The sequence below is a fragment of the Rhipicephalus microplus genome, chromosome 8 (assembly GCF_043290135.1).
Source record: "Rhipicephalus microplus isolate Deutch F79 chromosome 8, USDA_Rmic, whole genome shotgun sequence".
NCBI lineage: Eukaryota > Metazoa > Arthropoda > Arachnida > Ixodida > Ixodidae > Rhipicephalus > Rhipicephalus microplus.
In genome coordinates, this window is record NC_134707.1 from 7,512,420 (window position 1) to 7,523,970 (window position 11,551).

An 11,551-nucleotide genomic window follows, 5' to 3' on the forward strand; every position below is an offset into this window, starting at 1 on the left:
CATCGAACCACATGTACGTTGCCTGGCACACATTCTTCCAGTAGCGCCATTCCAGCATTCCGGAAGGCTTAAATGGTGTTCCGGCCGCACAGTAGAGTAGAGGCCCGTTGCTATCCACTACAACCAGCGAGCTCTCACACTTCCATGTAACCGCATTTGACTTTCATGGCAACTCGGCCACGGACCAGCAGCGGCCCCAGGAAGCACGTCAGGCGCAGTGAAGTCTTCTCCTCTGTCGGCCACAGTTCTCAATGTTTCTCGAATACCCTCTTTGGAATAACGCTGATAGTGGACCCCGTATCCACCAGCATGCGCTGTTTCTGGCCCTCCCAGATGAAATCCCTTTCGAATCGTCGAGCGGATTCGTTGCTACTGTAGCTGTGAGCCATCAAAGCGTAGAGCATTTCTTCACTGCCGTCTAGCAGTGAAGAGGAAATTTCGAACACTCCGAAACATGGTCCGAGTCGCAACTCCCGCATTGGGTAGGCTCTGTCATGGATGCATACCCTTGTCCGAATTTAGGCGGATTTTTTCTGTGCTTCTGAACAAAATTGGCGGAGCTTTATCGGGGAAGCTCCTTTTTTGCATAGACTGCACAGGTGTTTCCGTCGTTTCTGCAGGAAGAGCAAAAGCTTCTGCCTCAGCCAAATTAAACTTCTTTTGTGACGTGTGTCGTCGAGCTTGTTCGTCATAGATTCCGCAGACAATCTGATCCCGCAACATGCGGTCCAGAAACTTCTCGAAATTACAACCTTTCGTGAGACGTCTCAGGTCAGTGATAGTGTCCCGTACTTTTTCGCCTTCTGCTTGATTCCGCATGAAAAAGCGTAGCTCGCTGCAATCTCATTAGCTTGAAGACCGAAGTAGTTGTCCAGCAGTTGCCCGACGGCGCCATAGCTAGGGCTGTTCACTGATTCTGACTGGCACTGCCCCTGAAGTACGAGAACAGCTCTGTCACTTGGTGCTCAAACCAGAAACGCTCACCGTTTTCCTGTATCTGTGATGCCACGGCCTTCGAAAAAGGCCTCCAAACAGACACAAGTGCTCCAGCTATACTAGTCGTGTCGTCGTACTCAGGTGGCCTGGCTGTCATCGTGCAACTGTCCCACCCTCGTCACCACTGATGTAACAGAATGTTGCCGATCAAATGGGCAGAACGAAAAAAACGTTTTTTTCTCGGCGTGACTGGCTTCATAACTAAACAAAAAAAATAGCATGACTCGTCATGATAAGCGGGAGCATGACACGTATAAACAGTACTCTGCTTGTTCTACATCAGTAAGCGTGCTTGATAACACTGCACCTAGAAGCCTTGTGTTGAAACGAGAGGACCCTATGATGCCGTCTGTCATGGTAGTCTGGACAGATCCACCAGTGCCACTATCGAGTCACGACACTTTTCGGGTACAAAACTTTCAAATTAGTTTCGTCGCGGTGGTACCGAAGTACACAAAACATATGGTTACTCTATTTTTCTCCCTCTAGAGGTGGTATCGCACTGCAGTAAAATATGCAGCCAGTTCCGCTCCACGAAAGCCATCAAAACGGCAAATATAATGAATGACTCTCCCCTCCTCCTTCCTCAGGCTATTGCCTTTCTGTGTCTTTTGTAAGACTTTTTATGCTTTGCAAGTCGGACAGCGTCTCCCTCGGGAATTGAGTAGTGTTGGTCATTGTGGAAGAGTAGACGCCACAAAGAACCGCAGCCCATTTATGGAAAATACATAGGCGCTGTTAGGTTTGGCCAGGGGATTCGTCTCTCAATCCCTTCGGCGCGCAGTCTGACGGACGTTGTCAAGTATTTGAGTGATTATCCAGACCAGGCGGCGGGCAGAGGCGAGTCCCGTCCTTCAAGTGCGGACCCTTTGGTCTTCCCTTCGAGCAGCAGCGTGACTAATGGACACGGCGACTCATCGGGCAACGGAAAGCTGGCATGACCAGCGACAGAGTTGACGGCGGAGCGGCGCTTCTTTAATCATCATTCACCAAGCCGACCAGCCGACTGCCTATGCTCGTCAGGCATTGTACGTGCTAGCCGGAGGACGAGACGTCGTGTCGCCAAGACGCCGTTAAACCATTCGAGAGAGGCCAACAAAGACAGCGTCTTCCTGGGGGAGACCGCGGCGGCTGCCGCGGATCGCCCCGCTAATTGAGCGAACAAAATCGGCGGACCCTTTGAAGTATGCTGCCAGGATCGTGGGAACTCTCGTGTAGCGGCACACCCACGACGAGGAAGAGCCCTGCTGGCGCCACCACAGTGCAGTGTTCACGTGGACCTTGCATGCTCGCCCCCCTCACCTGTGTGTGCGTGATTGGTGTTCGACGCTGAGAGGAGGAGCCCGACAGGGCATAAAACGACGCGGCAGAGTGCTGGACAGCGGGCTCTGAACCTTGCTCTGAACTATGTAACGTTCAACCACCACGCTCGTGGTTTGTGAAACCACTATCCCTTCTTTTCTGTAAATATGTGTAAATAATGTCTTAAACCCCTGTTTGTTTTCCGTATCCTCTTGTCGGCGTTAAGTTCCTCCATCCAGATGCCATCACCTGCAACGACTTTCCTTCCCACATCTAACAGCGCTATAACTGTGCTGTATATGATTATCAGACCAGTGCGGCGCTGCGTACTGGGACTCCGACACGCTGGAAGTGGCACTACCTATGTTAGCGCACTGCACACTGGGACTACTGCTACGTGCTTAACTAAAGCAGTTAAGGAATGTGGAAAATCATGCGAGTTCGTGCAGTTCATGCGTTCTATATTCCTGTTTTCCAATAAAAATTCGCTCGAAGGTCAGTGTGATGCCGTGTCCACTTCCATTCTGTCCGCGTCTTCGCGCTGGGGGCCCCAGTGAACGGGCATTTATATAGTTCTATGAATGTTTTTTTTCCTGTCCAGATTGTAATTACGGCTGAAACACAAGCATTACGTAAAAGAAACCTAAGATAAGAAAAAAAAACAAGCGAGTGAGAGTCGAACTCACAACCGAACGTGTATCACGAGTCTGACACGTTACTGCCATGAAACGCTTCAAAAACGAGACACCGTCTTCTGGGGGCGAAGCTCCTTAGGGTGTAGGTAGGTTCCTCCTCCATTTGCATGTAGTATCTAGCCACGTCTACTTCATGAGTAGCTCACTAGATGGCGTTGTGTATATACTTAGTAGAGTTACTCTATATGCTGCCTTTAAAGGTAGCATATACAGTAATGCTAATCCTTGGAAATATCACTAGATGACGTCCCTGTATGTTCTTTGAAATATCACTAGATGGCGTTAGTGATTTTTGTATATAGTGGACGATTAAAGAGGATATATGGCGCTGTTACAATAAGAAATGCACAGCATGTACACGGAGTGGATGAGTGGAGGAAAGCGCCAGTTCGATTCGTGCTCTAGTGAACGGACGGACTGCTCCACCCCACTCATAAACATTCAGTCCGTGGATATGCTGTCATTTTTTTTTTTCACGTTAGAACTGTCTCTGGTAGCCAGCCCTTTCATTTTCTCATTTAGAAATGCACATTTCAGTCCTTTCATGCTCGCGACAATGTAACCGAAGATAACTTATGTGCTGCCTAATATCAGAACATGCATCTGGTGCGTTATTCCACAAAACATGTTTTTCCACTCGTAGCCAGGGCGCCGACTGGGCAACACTTTTTGCCAGGGAACGTCACGTGTCCAGTCTTCGACGACCAAATCCAGGCCGTCCAGCAGGCTCGTTATTGAGCCAGCAGGCTAGACCTGTCCGTCCCGTTGTAATATTAGCCAGATATGTGTTCTATGGCGTTTTTCTGGGCCAAACAAAAGTTTATTCACTCACTAACGTGATCTTCGCACGAGGTGCCAGCTACCCAGTGCACTCTCGTATGCTACCTAAAGCACTAAATCTGCCGGGACGAAGTCCTCGCTAGGCTTCGACCCGGTAGGTTTGAAAATCCAAGGTGTTATATGGACAGAAATTTGTGAAAAGTGAAATGCTGTACTGTTAAGAATTTCGGTATAATGAAGTTTATTATGACAAATTAACTTCGATATAGTGAACTCTGTTTATTGTGGGCATTTATAGGGCGTTTCTTCATCACTTGTACATAAGTCATCACATGGTGCTCTTCGTATTCATTGTTTGTGGGGACATCCCTTGAGTCTGTTCTCTGCTTCAGATGCGCCTAGTTTAGCCACGTCTTCCAGGCCTAATAAAGAGGTGTAAATTGCTAAGTCGCTATATATTTATATAAAAATTGTAATGAAAGACCTTGCTCACGAAAATCGAAGATTTTGATCCTGAGTAAATATATGCGAATTCCGAAGTGGTGTCGTTTGATTTGTCCCACTAAATTTGATTATAAAAATTGTGGTGTTTGGGAATTTTGTTCATTTGCATGCTCTGTGACTGAACATGCCATACAAATCATCCTGAAGTAGCAAGCCAAGCTTTTAACGAAGTTAATTATTACGTGGTGGCCGCCTCGGTGGTCTTGTTGTTATAGTACTCGACTCCGATTCCCAGGGCCATCGGCCATACCATGCTGATCGCGCTAGTTCTCGTCAGATTCCCGGCATCTAATGCCGCGACCCGAATGTCGAGGAATTGGACTCCGGCCACGGTGGCCGCATTTTCGGTGGATGCGAAAATGCTTGAAGCTCGTGTACTGAAAATTAGGTGCGTGTAACAGAACACCGGTTCATCAAAACTGCCAGAGCCCTTCACTGCGAACAGTTTCATAGTGATAACGTTATTTCGGGACGTAAACATTCACTTTCCGTTTTTTTTTTATTAATCATGCTGCTGTGGGCACTCCAGCCATCGTGCGAGACTCACGAAAGTAATCCTTCCTTAAACTGTCTCCGTCACTTTGCAAACTTACGTGGAAAAATTTAACTAATGTTTTAAAGTATTATTATTTATTTTAAACTACGTTAATGTTTTCTACGTCTCTTGTTTTTATAAAGAAATGTTATCGCTTATTGTGTTTACGTGTGCACGATTTCTCGCCACTCGGCTCTTGCAAATAAAGGACGTTATAGCACTGGAAAGACGGGAGAGGATGCACGTCATTCTCATTTTCCCAGCACTCAAACGTGACTCGCGCGTGTCGGAGGTTTGACCTATGATCATAAACTGCTCCTCTTCAGAATACAAATGATTTCCCCTGCACCACCAAATAGGAGTTCCTATTATGAACAATAAGCACCTCAAAACAGGTTCTCTCAAATATCGCAGCTGTCTTCAGTTGTTGGCGACCAACTAAAGGTTCCGGGCATCGAGAGCCATGGACGCTGGGTGACCTGAAAATCTAGCACACGCAGCATTCACGTGTATTGGAAGAGACCGGTGACACTTACAAACAAAGCCGATGTGGCTTCTTTAAAATCTGACACCTGCCGGCATGCACTTATCCCACGTGACCAGCGTGAAAGTTTTCGAAATGTTTTACGTCAAAGCTCTCTACATACACCCTAGAGAAAGTTCAGGTAAGCATGAGTGTGCCCAAAAAAGGCAGTGTTATTTTAGAGCTAGTACCGGTCCACTGACAGTCCAGTTATTGTACACTGACGCCATGACACGTTGTGAGCGCTCCCTCGCGTGGCCGCGAAAGATGTGACGTTTCCATGGCCGCTCCCCTCCTGACGCAGTTAAGGCACCAGCGACCATATTGACAGTTTAAGTACCGGACGTCGTCTAAACTACCTATACTGGTGCGTGAAGCCGCCAGAATCGGGAGCATAGCTAGGGGGCGGCACACCGGGCTCGTGCCCTCACCCCCTTCCCCAGTTTTTTTTTCTCATGGCGTACGTGGTACAAAATAACACTTGAACACATCTGCCTGTCCCGATCCCCCTTCAAATCAAGAGGGTGCCCCCCCCCTTCCTTTTCCCAAAGTGCCTATTCGACAGACAGGATTGAAACGACCACCACTCCGCTGTGACAGTGCACTCGGAAACAGCAGATATTTGTTTTTCAGTTCAGACATTTCAGTGAAGTGGTGTTACAGCGCTGAATCGCGCACACGATGAACATGGCGTTGAACTGAGCTTGTCAATACGTTGTTATTATTGCTAAAAAAACAGCGCACAATACAAAACACACGGAGAAGAAAACGACTGCGTCAGCGCTACCTTGTCAACGCTCGTTGATAAACACATGATTTTTTTAAACGGGTATGAAATTCTCATGCCATGTTTCTCTTTGTTTCGTGTGGTTAATTACAATACATCATTGCGGATTTCTAATCCTTTACTACTCTTATGAACTCAATATTTTACCTATAGCTAGGGATCGTTGCAGGTGCATGATGGCTGCCGGTGGGTACAAATTTGTTGTTTATTAGTATTTTATTTTGTTGAGTTGAGGCGAACTTGTTCAGCCGTTTGATTCACATTTTTCGTGTTTTTTCTTGTGTGTATTGCCGACGTGCTGGGTTCCTACAATTCTCATGAAGAATGCAAGAGGGTGCCATCAGATTGTGGGTTTCGCGCTACGATTGTGGGTAATTCGCATCGAAGTGTACCGCATTATTCAGAATTTTGTGCGAGTCGGGTATAAGTTGTGTGACGGCATATTTAACTAGAAGGTAATACGCTCATACTGAGAAATTCTTTACCAGGCTTCATGATCAAAAGCATCCTCAGCGTCACCCCGAATATACCACCTGAAACCCTGGAGCTTTGTTGGCACAGTATTTTAGCTTCTCCACGCATTCTGCCACTTGGTGCTCTGTGCCAGGGAACAGTGAGCCAGTTCTGTGCCAGTGAACGAAGCAAACGAAGACGAGCAACCCTAGCCAGCCAGAGGCGTCCTTCTTCGTGTCTGAGATTTTGATTATCACGTTCCTTTGTACGTTTCTTCGAGCCCCTCATGCGTGACAACTGGTAGAGGTGCTGCTTAAACCACAATGGGAGTTACTAGCTCGTTGTTCATTGGCAACGAGCCAGTAATGCAGTTCGCAATGCAGACGACATTGCGAATGCCTTCAACAAGTACTTCTGTGCTAACACTTCCCTCTTGCCTCATGATTACCAGCCAACAATTAGGAAATGTCTTCAGTCTTTTTACCTCTTTCCAACAGGCCCAGATGAGTTGGAGGAAATAATTAATCACATGAAAATAACAAGTGCTGGTCTCGATAACATTCAGCCTATTCACCTGAAATGCATCTCTCGCGTAATCTCGACCCCCTTAGCCTATATCATTAACCTTATGTTTAAAACTGGCATCTTCCCATCACAGCTTAAAAAGGCCAAGATAATTCCAGTCTTTAAAAAAGGTGATAGAACTTCTATTAGCAACTACCGACCTATTGCCATTCTTTCATCTTACAGTAAAATCATAGAGAAGTGTATTGAAAAACGAGTATCTAAATATCTAAATAAGTTTCGTATTTTATCCACTCAACAATTTGGTTTTCGTGCAGGCTATTCAACAGATTTCGCACTACTCTCCTTTACCGATTATATTAAACACGCGCTTGACTCTGGATGTTTTGCAGGAGCACTGTTGATTGACCTCTCTAAGGCATTTGACTCCATAGTTCATAACATACTATTAGGTAAACTCAACTCAATAGGTGTCGTCGGTAGTGCGCAGGAGCTGATTAATAGCTACTTATCTAATAGACAGCAAGCTGTTTGTGTCTCTAACATCCTCTCCACATTTAAACATCCTCTCCACTATCTGGTGACATCACTTGAGCTCGTGCAGAACAACGCAGCACGGTTCATTCTCGGTAATTTCACCCGTGCGGCAAGTGTCACGTCCATGAAAAACTTGCTTCAATTACCCACTCTAACTTCGCGCCGCAAACACTCTCGCCTCTGTCTCTTTCACAAAATTTACTACCATAATTCGCCCCTATTCAGTGAGTTAATTACTCCTCCTTCATATATTTCTTCTCGTATGGATCACCGACACAAAGTAGGAACAATACCATGCAACACCAATGCCTTCTTTCAGTCATTTATTCCTCGGACGTCACAAGATTGGAACCGCCTTCCCGGACTGACCGCCGCAATCGAAGACAACCATCAGTTTCGTGCAGCACTAGCTAACATTGTATGATTAGGGCCCATGTATGTTTGTACTTATCTGCTTACTACTTTTGTTGCTGCTTTTTAGTTTTTTTGTATAACCTTGTAACCCACTCCCCTCTGAAATGCCTGTAGGCCTTGAGGGTACAAATAAATTAAAAAAAATAAAAAAATAAAAAATCTATTGACAAAGGTGTCCCGCAAGGATCCATACTGGGCCCGCTTTTATTCTTAATCTATATTAATGATCTAACCTCGGTTTTAACACACAGTCAACCTTTCTTGTATGCAGATGATACTACTATATTTACTAAAGACAAGTCTATTGATGCGCTAACTAATAAATTGTCCTCTGACTTCTATAACATTCAGAAATGGTGCACAGCTAATGGTTTAACTATTAATACCAATAAAACACAGTTCATTGTCTTCCATTCTAGTCATAACCCTCTTTCACCTACACCCGCTATTACTATCAACGGCCACAGACATCTTAGTACTACTAAGTGCACATTCTTGGGAGTGGTTCTAGATGCTCATCTCAAGTACCATCATCACATTTCACTTATAAGACAGAGGATTGCTCATGGTATCAGAACACTAATTAAAGCCCGACCATTCTTCAATTTGCAGACTTTGCTTAAACTGTACTACGCCTTCATCCGCAGTCATATCACGTACTGTATCACGTCATGGGCGAATACCTATCCATCTCATATCTTTCCACTCCAACGTCTCCAAAACCAAGCCATTCGCATCCTAACATTCAGTTCACCGATCTCCTGCGCATCCCCACTTCTTCAGCAACATAATGTACTAACAGTGTGTATTTTATTTAAATATAAATTGGGGATTCTTGTATTTAAGTGTCTTAATGATACTATAACAGTCAACGTTTTAGAGAAATTTCAATTGTTAAACTCTAATTCTACCAGGTTTGCCTCAAACAACAACTATTTACTACCACATGCACGCACTAACTACGGCAAGCATACTACCATATTTGCAGCTATCCAAGTTTGGAATTCAGTACCACTAAGCAATAAAACATTGTCATTAGCTGCTTTTAAAAAAGAACTTAAACATCTCATCTCGCAATCATAACTCATCTTCATTTATATATCGGCGTTCTCTTACATTTACAGCTATTACTGTGTGCGTTATTTTCACATTTATTACCCATGCACATTGGAGTTCTTTTAATAGCTGTATATCGTTAATTAACGTCATTTCATTCCCGATTCTACTGCCATTTTTATTGTATGTTTCGTTGTTTTCATAGTTATGCACAATTACTGAACATTGTTTTGTTACCATTTTTACTAGCATGTTTTACTGCATGTTTGCGTTGTTTTTGTTACAATCAATAATTACTTAATCGCTTTTTTGTTGCCATTTTGTTGTACTTATCAACATGTCATTTTCTAACAGGAGGTCCCCTTTCAGCCTTGTGCTATGGGACCTCCTTCTGTATATTCTACCTCAATGCGTGTATATTTTTTGCGACAAATAAAAAAAACAGAACACGAGGTGGCAATATACTCTACACGCTAGTTGTTATTGACAACGATCACTGCTCAAGAGTACACTTACCTGCACTGTGACATTTACATGGTGCCCCGCCGTGGTGGTCTAGTGGCTAAGGTACTCGGCTGCTGGCCCGCAGGTCGCGGGATCGAAACCCGGCTGCACCCACTTCATTTTCGATAGAGGCGAAATTGTTGCAGGCATGTGTCCTCGAATTTGAGTGCTCACTGAAGAACCTTAGGTGGTCGAAATTTTCGGAGCCCCCCACTATGACATCTCTCATAATAATATAATAGTTTCGGGACTTCAGGCCTCACATATCAATCAACCTTTACACGGCAGTGTTTAGCAACAAGAATGAATTGTTTAAGAGAAGCAGTTTACGTTGTGTCTGCGGATTCCTTTTAAACTTCAAAATCTTTAGAACTGGCTAGCCTCCCTGTCCTTTCTCCTTCTATCCTCTTCCTCCTTCCTCCTCGAAATCTTGCTTTTATTTGCAATATGCACTGTTCTTCTGTGCTACAAAATGTACATGAATGAAACATATAACGTTGCATTTTCAGGGTAAAATGCTTTCGCAGTATTCACACTGTAAGACCAAACTTGATAAATAATTGCAGACTCGCGTGGAATCTCAATCATGTTCTGCGGCTCGCATGAAGGCCACATGCTTTTTTTCTTACTTTTAAGATATTGGCAGTTAAAACATAACCAAATATTTGAGAACAAATATTGAATTGACATGATTCATGATTTTGATGCCGAACTGCCCAGAACACCTAAAACGGCACAGAATGAACTCTTTACAGGACAGACTTGTGCACAGCAAATCAAAACGCCCATGATACTTTACAACAAAAGCTACAATCGTGGTCACAAGTCTTCGGGACTTGTCCTTTGCGAGACACGTTAGTTTATTCTTCCGTGCGACAGTATGTTACAGTGCAATAGCTATTAAGTGCGTGAGCTCAATATTTTATAGGGTCGTTTGCATGCTGCAGGAATTTGGATTATAATCCCTGATAGCACTCCTGATTATCGCGACACATCCAAGGCGCAGCTTGCACCAGTGATAACAGGTTTAGCCCCATTAGCCGCTGAAATATGGCCCCTATGGTAACGAAGAGAGATGTTTATCGTGGCAGAAAAAGCTGAGAGGTCAGCCTGAATAGACTTTCTAGCCTGCTACTCGGCATTAGAAAAGGAGAGTGGAGAGAAAGAGAGAAAAGCTCTTGATGATGATGAAGGTTGCGAAAAAACACACTGACACTGTTATGTCAATAACAATCATTTCTGGAATTTTAAGTACGCGCCAAAACCCCGATAAGATTATAAATCACACCTCAGTGGGTGACACCGCATAATTTTCAGCCACGTGGGGTTGTTCGAACTGCATCCAAATTGCCCTGCCGCAGTGGTCTAGTGGCAAAGGTACTCGGCTGCTGATCCGCAGGTTGCGGGTTCGAATCCCGGCCCTGACGGCTGCGTTTCCGATGGAGGCAGAAATGTTGTAGGCACGTGTGCTCAGATTTGGGTACACGTTAAAAAACTCCGGGTGGTCGAAATTTCCGGAGCTCTCCACTACGGCGTCCCTCATAATCATATGGTGGTTTTGCGAAGTTAAACCCCACGTATCAATCGATGTGCACCAGAATCAATGCACATGGTTGTTTATATATATTACGTGGGCTTAACGCTCCGAAACTACGAATATGATTATGAGATGCTGTAGTGGTTGGCACCGGAATTTTTCGACCATCTGGTGTTCCTTAGCGTGCACTGACATCTCACAGTGCACGGGCTGCTACCATTTTGCCTTTTGAAATGCAACCGCTGCCGCCAGGATCGAACCCGTGACCTTCGGCTCAGCAGCCGGGCACCCTAGCCCCTGATTCACCGAGGCGGACACATGGTTGTATATTGCATGCGCTCTCGAGCTTAGAAAGCAGAAAACCTAACGTTCTAAGTTTCCATGACGGGTGACAACAAAAATC

General features: G+C 44.9%; 1 protein-coding gene across 3 annotated transcripts in view; it reads left to right on the forward strand.

Annotated features, from left to right (window-relative positions):
• LOC119164059 (uncharacterized) overlaps window positions 1-11,551 on the forward strand; it is a 236,684-nt gene that overhangs the window by 40,731 nt on the left and 184,402 nt on the right. The window lies entirely within an intron of this gene.